Raw genomic sequence first — 15,106 nt, 5'->3', positions numbered from 1 at the left:
GAGAGCCAGGACCCTTTAGGGCATAACAAGCTTAGAGAAAACCTTCACGTGATGTTAAAAGCAATGCTAAGCCCAGACATACCATGATCTATATGGCACTGGATGGATCGGCCCATCTCCAACTGTTCTTCCTGTTCATTGCACAGCATTTGCATTGGCCTCCCTGCTTTCTACTAATTCAAACTCACCACTCTTTGGCCTCAGAGCCTTTGCACTTTATCTTGTCTCTGCCTGGAAAGTTCTTCCCAAAGACATTTGTTGGGCTTTCTCAGACAACTTTATCAAAGAGGCCTTTCTAGATCAACTTCCCTAAAATATAAAATAACACACTGCTCCCAACTGCATCCTTATTGGTCCATCTTACTCTGCTTTGTCTTCATAGCACTTATCACTACACAACATCCTATTGTAGATCTATCTGTGTGTAAATGTACTGTCTGTCTACCCCACTGAAGGACCTGTGCGGAGATCCCAGGAATACAAGGACTTGTATTATTTATGGATGTATCCATGGTAAGTACAACAGAGACTGGCACATAGAAAGCTCACATAAAATCTTGTTTGATGACGAATGAATGAGTGAAATGCAGTAAATGAGATGAGAAAAAAATTACAAGAGGGCCGAGTTAGTCACTTAAATTCCTAGAACATTCCGATCATTTCAGCCAATAAACTCTGCTTACAGCTTCCACTTCTGCTCCATGTCCCAAGACAAAGGGAATTTAGTAATCTGGGAAAGTTTGCTACTGCTAAAGCAAGGCCTTGGATGATTTTGGTAAGAGTGCTCTTTTCTCCTGAGTTAACCCATTTAGAAGAGATCTCCAATCCTGGATTTGACTTTTTTTTTTTTTTTTTCCTCCACCCAGCTCCAAGTAGAGCTCTGAGAGAAAAAGGAAGTGGTGGTGTTAGACAGGGCAAGAGTCTCAAGGTCTGGTCCATTCTTACTAAATGCTATTCTTGCTAAAAGTTAAAATGTAGCGCAGTATTTGGCAGACCAGCTGCGAACAGAATGAGCTTAACAGGAACTCAACCCTATAAATATAGCCAATTTGCATAGAACAAATCAACGTGAAACTGACCAAATAGTGTATATATGCAATGACTAAGCCTCCCTTCCAAGAGGCAGAGCTTTGGATATGAATCCCTTGCCTCCTTTACTTGCTGCAAGTCAAGAAAACTACCTTGTGACAACCACTTCTCATGCACAGAGCACACCAAGCTGCGAACCCCTGGGGTTCAGTAACCGTGCTGGCTGAAAGACTCAAGGGTTCCCAAGTGTTTCTCTTCCTGTGAATCAGCAAACAGGTGAATTTCGGAATGATGACAACTCGGAGGGGCAAGCGTCACATGCCAGGCAGAAAAGGGCACCAGGGGCAATCTCCGTGGCCACCAGCTTTCCGCCGCGGCCTGTACCGAAACCAGCACGCCAACGAGTCAGGGGATCGTGGTGCTTTCATCGTTCCCCTCCCCGGAGGCGACTCCCCGACCTCTCCTCTCCTCCCCAGTGGCCTCTCCAAGCTGCAGGCTCAGCCTCGGATTTCCGCGGATCCTGGCGGCTGGGAGCCCGGAATCCAATTACTTTTCCCAAGGGAGCGCCCTCCGCCCGTCTGGCCGCGAAGGGCGAGCGGGGCTCGGGAAGCCGCAGAAGCCGACCCTCCCCCGCGCCCAGGGTCTCGGGACCCGGCAGCCTCGGGCCGGGCGAGGCGAGGCGAGCGAGGCCGGGCGCGCCACGCTGCCTCCGGGACTATTTGTCCTTCCGCGCGGCCTGCGGCGCGGCGCCGACGTCGTCCCGGCTGAGTGGCAGGAGATTAGCCCAGGGCTTCCCCGCCGCGCGCCCCCGGCCAATCGGCGCCGCGCGGGCCGTGCCCGAGGGTCGCACACACGCACATCCCCGAGTCCACGCCTCCCACGCGCGCCCCCGCCCTCGCCGCGCGCGCGCCCGCCCGCTCGCCCCGCCGCGGGGTCGCACGCGCCTCCGTGCGGGGCCTGCTCCAGGTCGGGGCCTGGACCCTGCGTCCTGGGCCCCTCGAGGCTGCTCCCTAAAGTGAAAGTGAAATGAGGACGGAGGGCCCCGGGGTCCGCAGGCGAGGGTGTCCGCGCCTCGCAGGTTCTACCCGCTCCGCCGGCCGTCCAGGCTCGCTGGGCCGCGGGGAGCGGAGCCACCGGGACTCCCTCCCGTGCAGAAGGAGGACCCTTCCCGGGTCTTTAGAGATTGGGTGGAGAACTCCTAAGGGCTCCTTGGGGTGTCCCTAGTCAGAGGATCGCATACTGGTGGGTGTCTCACTGGGTTTTCGGCAGTGGTCAGAGCACTTGATGTACCCCTTCTCCATCTGGACCAAAAAAGCCCAACCAACCAACCAAACACTCGCTCCCGCACACGTTGTCAAACTTACGGGGCTACAACTGACATCCTCGCTCGAAGGAGAAAGTGCGCTATTGTGCCTCGTTTTCTCTTTTGAATGCATCCTCCTGAGACTGTGCTGACCCTTAGGCCCGTGGCGTCCTGACTGTGATTGACATGCGTGATTAGCAGGCTAGTGAGAGAGAACCAGGGAAATTGCTATCAAAACAATTACATACAGGGACATCAGAACAATGGCCAAGAGCCCCCAGGGACTCGGTGACCATCCTAGGGATGCCCTCTGGGGCTGTGGCCAAGTCAGATCATCTCTTTGTGTCTTCCTTTCTCCGGGTAAGTAAAAAACCATTCTTACTGCTCCCTAAGTATGTTATAAAAATAAACTTAGGTAACCAAGGCAAAAACGTTGAAGGTTTTGTTTTTTTTTTGGGGGGGGGGGAAGGTGGTGGTGATTGAAAGGCACACTCTGAACAGAAGATTCTGTAAAGGGAAGCCATTTGATCTGGTCCCGTCAATTACATTTAATACACATGCGTTGACACGAACGCTGTAGATGCAGGGTGCTATATGGCCGTCAGAGGATTTATACCTTAGAAAAGCCACACTAATGCCTGCGTCCTCAGACCTTCTCCCAGGCCTGTGCCAGGTCCCCATCCCTATCTTGGCCATGTTCATTCCCTATTTCCGCTCAAAGGCCACAGCGCACTGCTAGATATGGATACAGAATGGTGCTGCAGTTGGGGCTTTCCACTTGAGCCTAAGCTGTCCTTGGGGTTCAGACATGTCAGGGTACCAGACGGCTGTTTAGTGGAGTGACCGACAGGCTTCCTGAGACAGAGCAGATCCTCCACCAGGAAGAAGCCAAACACTGTGCTTGAGTTAGGAACAGAGACGAAGTCTCCAGGAGGGAGAGGTCCTTTTGTGTTCAGTGTTGTGTCTTTTGGCCCTGAGTCAGTAGGAGTGGAGAAGGGGGGAAAGATGGAAGGAAGCTATGGGTGAAAGCTGACATATCTGTTTCAGACTTTTCAAATCCTACATTTCACAATCATAACACATGTTCTCACCTTCACTAAAAAAGATCAGGCTATCAACAAAAGACCTGATTAGAGGTGTCTTTTGAAATATAAGAACTGTACCCTATATAATAAAGAGGTAATATGCAAATTGACCATCACTCCAACACACAAGATAGCCGCCCCCATGTGGACACAAGATGGCTGCCACAAGATGGCCGGCAGGGGAGGGCAGTGGTGGGTGATCAGGCCTGCAGAGGAGGGCAGTTGGGGGCGACCAGGCCTGCAGGGGAGGACAGTTGGGGGCAACCAGGCCTGCAGGGGAGGGCAGTTGGGGGCGACCAGGCCAGCAAGGGAGGGAAGTTAGGGGTGACCGGGCCAGCAGGGGAGGACAGTTAGGGGCGACCAGGCCAGCAAGGGAGGGAAGTTAGGGGTGACCGGGCCAGCAGGGGAGGACAGTTGGGGGCAACCAGGCCTGCAGGGGAGGACAGTTAGGGGCAACCAGGCCTGCAGGGGAGGGCAGTTAGGGGTGGCCAGGGGGGCAGGGGAGGGCAGGTAGGCACAATAGGGTTGGCAGGGGAGCAGTTAGGCATCAATCAGGCTGGCAGGGGAGTGGTTAGGGGATGATGAGGCTGGAAGGCACAAATGGTTAGGGGCAATCAGGCAGGCAGGCGAGCGGTTGGGAGCCAGCGGTCCTGGATTGTGAGAGGGATGTCCCAGATTGGAGAGGGTACAGTCTGGGCTGAGGGACATGAATTTCGTGCCACATGCACTCCCACATTGCTGAGGCAGAGAGAGAAGATCTGGGTATAGAACCCAGTTAGGAAAGAATAAAGCTTGCCCTTGGTCCTCAGCTCCCCATCCCTGCTCCTAATCCAGCCCCACCCGATAGGATCTGGACAATTTCTTGCAACTTTCAATCTGGATTTTCCTGGGACAACAAAAGGGGCTTTGCACGAATTTCGTGCACCGAGCCTCTAGTTATATCATAAAATAAGAAGTTCGAAGGAAAGTGATTCCTGTATTACTTAATTGAATAACTCGAGGATGTCATTGAGGACTCAAGTGGATCTATTCTGCCTGCTCTGCCACCCTCAGATGATGGTATCTCTCCTTCCATCTCCCTTCAAGGCTGCATCATAGTTTCTGCATTTCTTGGCATCAAATGTAATCAAGGGCACCTAGCAAAGAAGAGGGAAGTTGTCTCCCACCTCTCTCTGTCTCTGTCTGACTCTCACAACAAAGGAAGGCTAATTCTTTCCAGAGGTCTCTAGCAGAGTTTGATTGGGAAGAATTGTGTCACACTCACACATATCCTAAACTAATTACTTGTAGAAAGAATGATGCCAAACATAATCTACCTTTGGTGCTGGGGAGAGAAACCACCTTCCATGAATACACTGAAGGGTATAATCCAAATATTGAATTTTGCCAGAAAAAAAAAAAGAAAATAAGGAAAAGTGGCTGTGCTTTAGGCCTCAACAGGTTCCTTCATCTTTCCTTTCCTCTACTTCAAAATGTTTCTGTATCTATTCTCCTTCATCACTTCTAAATTTTCTATCTTCCTCTGTGTTCTTTCTTTGCTATCTCAATGGAGAGATAATCCAGCTCCATTTCAGGACCTAGCCCTCCATCTGTCTACCCACCTGAGACCTTGCTTTGCCCTGGCCCCTCACCGTGTTTCCTAACCTAATCCACATGATGTTACCAGCAGGCTGTTCCACCTAGCACTCTCTTAGTGAGAAACAGGGGAGATCAAACACCCCTTTTGTTGTCCCAGGAAAATCCAGATTGAACGTTGCAAGAAATTGTCCAGATCCTATCGGGTGGGGCTGGATTAGGAGCAGGGATGGGGAGCCGAGGACCAAGGGCAAGCTTTATTCTTTCCTAACAGGGTTCTATACCCAGATCTTCTCTCTCTGCCTCAGCAATGTGGGAGTGCATGTGGCATCCTCAGCTACTTAGCTTCAGGCTGCTCCCATTTTGCCCTCTCCTTCCTCACCAGTACTGATCTCCTAGAGCTTGGGTCCCACTGTATTTTTTCTGAATTACAACCTGGATGAACTTTGATAATGGCTTATCTTGAGCCTGAAACTTGGTCCATTTCTTCTCATATTCATTCCTTTTTTCATTTAACAGATATTAAATGTTGACTCTCTTCCAAATACTGTGCTGTGTGCTAGGAGACATTGGTAAATAAGGCAGAGTACTCTGCCTCCAATTAATTTAATTGACACTCTGGCGGGGGAACTTTGTCTCTCCACAAGGCTTGGCATGAAATTCCAGGTTATATTACAGGGACCAGCATGGAAATAAAACTTAAAAACAAGGCCCAATCATTGGCTCTATGCAGCATAACCCATGTTTTAATCCGGCACAGAAAACTGCCGTTATTAGTCTACATTATTTTGATCTTTACACAGCTCATAACATATCACATCTTTTCACAGAGGCCATTGTCTCAGACAATTACAGTTTCCAACAATATAAACACCATGTAGGGCAATGAACTTGGGGCACAGTACATTTTATTAATAACATGCCTTGTCAGCTCAAACAGGCTAAGCTATGGATGGATGAATACTGCAAAAAATGAGCCTGTATCTGATACAAGTTTATGTATCATCACAGTTGTTACCATATCTCTGCTCACAGTCAGGAAGCTGCCACATCGTATTCAACAGAATGGTGTGTGGATACATTGTCAGGAGATACAAATATTTACTGTAACCTACCTTTCTTTGGCTACACTTGCCTGAGGATGTATAGTAAAATCAAAATTTAAAATTCCCCCTGGTATATTATTCCCATTTCATTTTTAGTAGAAACTAGATTCTCCAAAAAGTGCTACACTGTATTGAAATATAAAACTGCTTATATATTTTCTACCAATAGTACTTCTGCTTCAAATGGTGTCATGGACCCTCAGTGTCTAATTTATCTTGACAGTGTCTGAAGTGGAAGTAAACCAGTTCAGACTGCAGGTCCTGAAATATGAGTCAGAGAAGGTGGATGTAGCCGAAGTGAAATGAGAGCATTTAAATGAAATGTGAACTCCAGTCAATTTGAATGAATTCCCTTAGCACCTTAGCCCAGGAAAGGACCTGTAAGGGCTTTAATCCTCGCCCGACTCATGACAAAGTGCATGACCCTGAGCAAGTCAGTTAATTAATCTCTGTGTCTTGGTGTCCCCATTTTACAACAGGGTTAATAAGACCTGTAGTGAACCTGCACTTGGAGTTCAGAAGAAAAGAGAATTTTACACTCTTTCTGAAATGTAGCTGAATAATTATCCATCAATTATCAACAGGAATTTATTGAGCTTTGCACCCACCCGTCATTATATGGTAAAGAAAATCATTAAATGCTAAAAACAAAACAAAACAAAAAACAAACAAACAAACAAACAAAACAACAACACAAAACTTCACTACATGAATAAGAAAGGGAATCAATGAGCCAAGTACTGCATGCCAGCCAGGTTCTGTGCTATGGAAGACCCAAGATGCATTCCTGCCTTTAAGGAACTAAGTATCTAGTGAAACAAGACATATATAGCCCTGACCTGTGTGCTCAATGGTTAGGGTATGGGCCCATGCACTAAAAGGTTGTGGATTAGATTCTGGTCAAGGGAACGTACCTGTGTTGTAGTTTTGTTCCCCTGGCCCTGGTCAGGGTGTGTGTGTGAGGCAACCAGCCTATGTGTCTCTCACATCTCTCTCTCTCTCTCTCTCTCTCTCTCTCTCTCTCTCTCTCTCCCCTCCCTCCCTTCCACTCTCTCTGAAAAGCAATGGAAAAAAAAATCACTGAGCATTAACCAACAACAACAAAAGACATGCATAGATTAAAATGTATTTAACAATTAAGGTGTAAAATGCAAATGAATGTTGTCTATCATCTTCAAACTAGAATTTCCAGATTCTCAGCTTCATTGTAAATTCTTCTCTAAAATTGATCTAATTGAGAATATGCCTATGGTTTCATTGTGTAGAAGCATTAGAGGATGTTTAATAAAGGACTTTAAAATATAGAAATATATTTCATTAGAGTAATATTATGTAAGGAAGTGCAATTGAAATATAAGTTTGGGAGATGGAGGAGAAAGATATAAAACAGTTAAAGAAGAACTTGTACATATTACTTCTTTTTATATTTTTATTGAGGTATAACATCTATACAGTAACGTGCACAAACCACCACCTACATCAAGATATAGGTAATACCCTTCTCAACCATGACATTTCAAAGTTAATATACTTCTTTTCCACCCCAGACATACCATTATTCTGACTTTTTAGGCTTATAATACTATACAGTACTATAGACTTTATATAAATGGAATTATATCCATTGTGCCAGGCTTCTTTTGTTCAACATTATGTCTATACGATGCATCTATTGTTGCATACACCAGAGTTCATTCTTTTGGATTGTTGCAAAACAGCTATTTTTAAAGTTTGGTCTGAGGGCCCCTGGGGGAGTCTCTGAGAATTTTCAGGGGGGGCCCGTGTGTCAAAATTATTCTCATAATAATTTAGGATTTTATTTATTTGCCTTTCCCAATGCATTGATGTTTTCATTGACGGTGCAAAAGCAATGGTGATTAAAACTGCTTGACATTGGCGTGAATATATTTTTTAAAAAATATATTTTATTGATTTTTTACAGAGAGGAAGAGAGAGGGATAGAGAGCTAGAAACATCGATGAGAGAGAAACATCGATCAGCTGCCTCCTGCACACCCCCCACTGGGGATGTGCCCGCAACCAAGGCACATGCCCTTGACCGGAATCGAACCCGGGACCCCTGAGTCCGCAGGCCGACGCTCTATCCACTGAGCCAAACCGGTCTTGGCTGAATATTTTTTTTTTAGATTCATAATTTTTGTGTCCTCTCTGAAATATCTTTGCTTGACCTGAGGATACAGATATTTTTTCTATTATTCTCTTCTGTAAGTTTTATAGTTTTAGATTTTACATATAGGACTAAGATTTATTTTGCTGTAATTCTTGCATATAGTGTGACTAAGATCAATAGTCCTTTTTTTTAAAAAAAAATGGATGTTCAATTGTTATAGGACTACTTACTGAAAAGACTACTTGTTCTCTCTATTTCCATTGAATTACCTTGGCACTTTTGTCAAAACTCAATTATATATATATATCTCCTATCTAATAAAAGAATAATATGCAGATTGACCATCACTCCAACACACAAGGTGGCTGCCCCCATGTGGTCAAAGATCCTGCCCCCATGTGGACACAAGATGGCCACCACAAGATGGCCAGAAGGGGAGGGCAGCTGGGAGGGACCAGGCCAGCAGAGGAGGGAAGTTGGGGATAACTGGGCCTGCAGGGAAGGGAAGATGGGGGGGGGGCCCAGGCCTGCAGTGGAGAGCAGTTGGGGGGGACCAGGCCTGCAGGGGAGGGCAGTTAGGGGTGACCATGCCTTCAGGGGACAGCAGTTAGGGTAGAACAGGCCTGCAGGGGACAGCAGTTAGGGGCAAACAGGCTGGCAGGGAGCAGTTAGGCATCAATCAGGCTGGCAGAGGAGTGGTTAGGGGGCAATCAGGCTGGCAGGCAGAAGCAATTAGGGGCAATCAGGAAGGCAGGCAGGCGAGCAGTTGGAAGCCAGCAGTCCTGGATTGTGAGAGGATGTCCGACCAGTGGGATCGGGCCTAAACGAGCAGTTGGACATCCCTCGAGGGGTCCCAGATTGGAGATGGTGCAGGCTGGGCTGAGGGACATCCCCTACCCCCCCATGCACGAATTTCGTGCACTAGGCCTCTAGTATATATATATAAATACACACACACACACACACACACACACACACACACACACACACACATCTTACTCAGTTTCATTTATCAAAATGTCTTTCTTTTTTTAAATTTTATTTTATTGTTTAAAGTATTACAAATCGTAGTACATATGTCTCCTTATATGTCTTTCCATTCACTAATGCCATAATTTGAATACTCTAATCCATGAAGATGGTATATTTCTTTATTTAGGTACTCTTTAATTTTCTTTATGTTTTTGCAATTTACAATATAAAGATCTTTTGTTAGGTTTATTCATAATTATCTTATTTTTGGTGTTATTGTAAATGGAATGGCTTTTTAAATTTCATGTTCCAATAGTTTGCTGTTAGTACACAAAGATATATGTTTAATATTTGCTTTAAATAGATTCTTTTATATGAACACTGTATCCTGTGACCTTGCTAAATTTAAGAGTTCTAGTAATTATTTTTTGGATTCTCCTGGGATTTTTTACATTAATAATCATATAATTTGCAAATAGAGACAATTTTACTTCTTCATTTTTGTTGTTGTTGTTGTTGTTGTTTTTGTGAATCCTCACCCGAGGATTTTTCCCATTGATTTTCAGAGAGTGGAAGGGAGTAGGGCGTGGGGGGGAGGGGGGAGAGGGAAAGGAAAAAGAGAGAGAGACATCGATGTGAGAGAGACACATGGATTGGTTGCCTCCCACACCTGCCCCGACTGGGCTGGGGATGAACCTGCAACCTAGATATGTGCCCTTGACCAGGAATTGAACCTGAGATGTTTTGGTGCACTGGTTGACACTCTAACCATTGAGCTACCGGCCAGGACTACTTCTTCCTTTTTGATCTCATTGCCATTTCATTTTCTTTCCTTCTTACAATGACAAGGATCTCTAGCACAATGTTGAATAGATGTAGTGATAGTGGAATGTTTGCCTTGTTCCCACTGTAGGGGAAAATAATTCAGTCTTTCACCATTAACTGTGCTGCAGATGTCCTTTATTCAGTTGAGGAAGTTCCCTACTATTTCTTGTATGCTGCAAGTTTGTAGCAAGAATGAATGTTGTATTTCATCAAATGCTTTTTCTTTATTGACATGATCATGTGGTGTTTTTTTCCTTAGTCTGTTACTACAGTGAATTATAGCAGGCGTCACTGTGCAAGATCATTTGTTATAACATTGATGACATGCCTAGAACCTGAACTCTTTTTTATATTGATTAGGCTATGGTAAAATTGGTACATTACATGTAGTTTTTTTTTAAAATATATTTTATTGATTTTTTACAGAGAGGAAGGGAGAGGGACAGAGAGCTAGAAACATCGATGAGAGAGAAACATCGACCAGCTGCCTCCTGCACACCCCCCACCGGGGATGTGCCCACAACCAAGGTACATGCCCTTTACAGGAATTGAACTTGGGACCCTTCAGTCCGCAGACCGATGCTCTATCCACTGAGCCAAACGGGTTTCAGCCATTACACGTAATTTTAATGCAGTTATAAGAACCTATCTGTGGTGATGATGCTAAGTGGGGGTTTACTGTACATTGATTGATTTGTAAATTTTGAACTAATCTTGCATTTCTGCGATAAAGCCTAATAGTCTTGAAGTGTTATTCTTCGTATGTACTGTTGATTTGATTTACTAGTGTTTTGTGGCAGATTTTGCCTCTATATCCATGAAGGATATTGGTCTGTCATTTTTTATATCATTTTTGCCAGGTTTTGATATTAAGCTTATGTTGGTGTATTAATTTGTTAAGGCTGCCATAACAAGCGAATACAGACTGGGTGACTTAAACAGAACATATTTATTTTCTCACAGTTCCGGAGGTTAGAACTCCAAGATCAGGTTGTTGGCACGTTTGGTTTCTCCTGTGGCCTCTCTCCTTGGCTTGGAGATCGTTACCTTCTCACTGTGTCCTCACTTGGCCTTTTCTCTATGCAGCACAGGCCCCCTTATGTCTTTCCTTCTTCTCACAGGGGCAACAGCCTTAGTAGATTAGTCTTTTTCATCTGTGGTGTTGAATTTATTGGCATAATGTTGCTCAGAGTGTTCTCTCATTATTCTCTTAACTAGGGGCCCAGTGCATGAATTCGTGCACCTTGAAAGGAACTGTGGGCCGCGAGGCTGTGGTGGGCACAGGGGTGGGACTTGGCCCATCCTCTGTGCCCCTGCCCGGCCCCTCCCATAGCAGCCCCGGTCCCCTGTCTGCCGGCAGCCACACTCCCGCCGCCGCCACCCCCACGTACTGAGGGTGCTGGCCCTGCTCGCACCCGCTGATGGCGCGGAGCGATTGGGGCTGGCGCCAGCAGCAGGTGCAAGCAGTGGCTGCTGCCTTGATCACCCCTCAGGAGTAGGGGGAGGTGGAGAAGCCCTCAGGCGGTCGGGACCATCAGCCGCCACTCGCACCCGCTGACGGTGCCAAGTGATCAGGACCAGCACAGGGCACTGGCAGTGGGTGCAAGCGGTGGCTCCGGCGCCAGCAGCAGGTGCAAGCGCCGGGTGGGACCGCAGCATGCGGGACTGCGGCATGCAGGAGCAAAGAATTTTCAGTAACCACCAGAGGCTCGCCCCGATGACAGCAACCGGCGCCCCACCTTGGTTTAGCGCCCCCGCTCACCTGCTCCTGCCATGGCTGTCGCCTGCCATGTTCCTTGCTCTGCCACCTGCTGCTGACGCCCGCCATGTTCCATGCATGCCCCCTGGTGGTCAGTTCACATCATAGCGACTGGTTGTTCGGTTGTTCTGCCATTCGGTCTACTTGCATATTAGGGTTTTATATATAGAGATGTCTGTAGGATCTATGTTCACAACCTGTTTATCTAAGACCTTGTTTTAGACAGTCATACTTATTTCAAAAGAACTTAAGAGAGGGAAAAATAAAAACAAATATAGTTCTTCTGAATGTGTAGCTTTTCATATAAAATTTAAAATTGGCTTATCAATTTCTACAAAAAGGTTGGTATTTTGATTGAGAGTGCATTGAATTTGTAGATTTGTTTGGGAAAACTGCCACCTTAACAATATTAAATTGTTGGCTCCGTGAACAAGGTGCATTTGTCTATTTATATCTTCTTAAATTTCTCTCATGAATTTATTTTCATTTTCAGGATACAAATATTGTACAAATTTTGTTGGATATAGTCCCAAGTATTTGACATATTTTGAAAATGGTATTTTTATTTACATTTCAATGTCCAGTTGTTAGTTTCATATATTGTTATATAGTGACATTATATCTTGTGAAATCACTAAACCCACTTATTAATTCTAGCAGCTTTTTTGGTAGAAATTTCTGAAGTTTATATATATAATTATGTCATCTGTGAATAAAGATAGTTTTATTTCTTCCTGTCTAACCTATATGCTTTTATTTCTTTTCCTTCTCTTATTGTCCTGACTAGATTCTTGAGTACAATATTGAGTAGAAGCAATGAAAGCAGAAATCCTTGCCTTGTTTTCAGTCTCAGTGGGAAAACATTTAGTCTTTTATCATTAATTATGATATTAGAAATAGGTGTTTCCTAGACTTTTATTAGATTGAAGCAGTTCCATTCCTAGGTTGCTGAGATTAGTACATGTTTTCTTAATATCCTAGGTGATGAAATACACATAAAGTACTACAGCTGTATGTAGAAGTATGAAGATTGTCTTAAAAAGAAAGCACTTCTGTGATTGAATTGGAAACTGAATTGGTTGCTTTTTTCATAGAACACCATTTTTACTTGAAAAAACCAAGGACAAACTATGATTACTCAGACTTAGGTATTTGGCAGATAGTTTGTTAAAAAATAAAAAAATAAAAGGTGTGATCCTATCATGTCAAGGCAAACAACTGACTATATTTAACATTGATAAAATTTTTATTTTCAAGCAAAAATTAGAATTTTTAAAAGTATATATTCACTCTCCTGGGCTAAACATATTCTCAATATGTCATGACTTTTCTGTTGAGATTGGTGGTGATATTAACAAGTGTGATTTTTTCTGATGTATGATGTGTGTCAATATTTAGAAGAGCTACATATTTTGGTGAACCAATATTTTAAGAAACTACCACTTAAGTTTTAATGTGGTATTAAAGACTATTCACAATTCTCTGAAAAAGCTGTTAAAATAATCCTTCTCTTTTTCTCTATTGTCTTTGTGAGGCCATATTTTCTTCCTATACTTCAACCAAAACATTATGTGATAGATTGAAAACAGAAGCAGATATTAGGATCCAGTTGTCTTCTATTAAGCCCAACCATAAAAAGATTGTAAAATATATCAAATAATGCCTCTTCTTCTTACTAATGTTTTTGTTTGGAAGATATAGTTATACATAAAAATATGTACATTGACATGTAATGGATTTATTATTTTTACTTTTAAAAATATGTTTTTATTGATTTGAGAGAGTAAGAGAGAGGGAGGATCGGGAATCAAACCAGTGACCTCTTGGTGCATGGGATGATGCTCAGCCAATATACATATCATTGTAACCATTTTTAGGTGTATAGTTAAGTGATCTTAACTATAGTTACATTGTGGTGCAGCTGACACAACCATTCATCTCCAGAATTTTTTATCTTCCCAAACTGAGACTCCTATTCATTAAACAATAACTCTCCATTAACCTTTTCCCCTAGTCACTGGAAATTGCCATTATATTTTCTATCTCTATAAATTTGACTACCATAGGTACCTCTGAAAGTAGAATCATACAATATTTTTCCTTTTGTGTCTGGCTTATTTCACTTAGTACAATGTCTTCAAGATTTATCCGTGTTGTTATTGTTATTTTTAAATAATAAAAAGCTCTCAGTCTTAATTTTTAGCATGACAAATATTGATAGAAATGCCCAAATATATGAAAAACTCTTTGGTGTTTTAATAAATTTTAAGAGTCCTGACACCAAAAAGTTTGAGAACCACTGCTATACAATATCACAGTGTATGTATGTGTGCATGTATGTACATAATTTATTTAGCCATTCTACTGCTAAGGAACAATTGGTTTTTCTTCAGTGTTTGGTTATTGTGGATAAAGTGGCTATGAATATTCTCATACATGTCTAGTGAAGGACCTCTATACTACTTTCTCTCCAGTGTCTAGGAGTGATGTGGATGGATTTTTATGCCTTTACAAAATGATGGTGGTAGATATCAAATCTCTATTGTATTTAGGTTACATTGGATACATTTCAGAGTACAGTGTGTAACAGACTTGGAATGCTAATATTTACAATATATAGGATATTTATTCTTTGCTTTTGTTTAAACTTATGATGAAAAAATTTAGATATAAATGTAAGCATGTGTGAGGCATATAACATTTAAATATGCTATATTAGGAAGTGCATGAGGAAAGTGTTTTGAAGACTACAAGACAGTAGACCCTTTAGGAGTTCAGAAGAAGAGCAAGACGATTGAGGATAGGGGAGGTCTCTCTCTCCCTCCTCTCCTTCCCCTCTTACTCTCATCCTCATTACTTACCCTGTCATCTGTCAAACATTTACTCAACAACTATTATATGCCAACCACTCTGTTAGGCATTGAGGATAGAGCTGTGAACAAGACAGAGAAGGATTGGACTCACAGTCTAGTGAGGGTTATAATCACCATGAAAACTAGTAACTGAAATGACTGCCAATTGTGTCAAATATCTCAAAGGAAACAAACAAGTCTTATGGTAGGGGATAGTGGTGGTTTGGCTATTATGGAGGGTGGTCATGGTGGCCTCATGTTGGAAGAGCTGACGCTGCTTAAGAGGCCAGAGAAGAGCAGTCCAGGCAGAGAGTCTCATACTGAGAGCATTAACCAGACTTAGAAGAAGAGCGAGCTTGGAATGTTCTCAACACTGAAAGCAGGCCACTCTCGTGGGATTACAGTCAGGCTTGAGTCTTTTTAAGTTATTACATAGTAAACTCTTGAAAATGTCTATACACAAAATATAT

At 43.6% G+C, this 15,106-nt stretch overlaps 1 pseudogene across 1 annotated transcript in view; it reads left to right on the top strand.

The window, feature by feature from the left end:
- Positions 1–2,635: 2,635 nt before the first annotated feature.
- Positions 2,636–15,106, top strand: part of LOC307098275 (phosphatidylinositol N-acetylglucosaminyltransferase subunit C-like) — a 111,429-nt pseudogene continuing 98,958 nt past the window's right edge. The window contains exons 1-2 of the transcript in view: positions 2,636–2,692; positions 5,512–5,564. The product of the transcript in view is annotated as a phosphatidylinositol N-acetylglucosaminyltransferase subunit C-like (transcript). The remainder of the gene's footprint in view (positions 2,693–5,511; positions 5,565–15,106) is intronic.

This window comes from Cnephaeus nilssonii, assembly GCF_951640355.1.
Source record: "Cnephaeus nilssonii genome assembly, chromosome: 4".
Taxonomy (NCBI): domain Eukaryota; kingdom Metazoa; phylum Chordata; class Mammalia; order Chiroptera; family Vespertilionidae; genus Cnephaeus; species Cnephaeus nilssonii.
The sequence above is the reverse complement of the archived record's forward strand: the minus strand, read 5'-3'. Positions and strand labels throughout refer to the sequence as shown.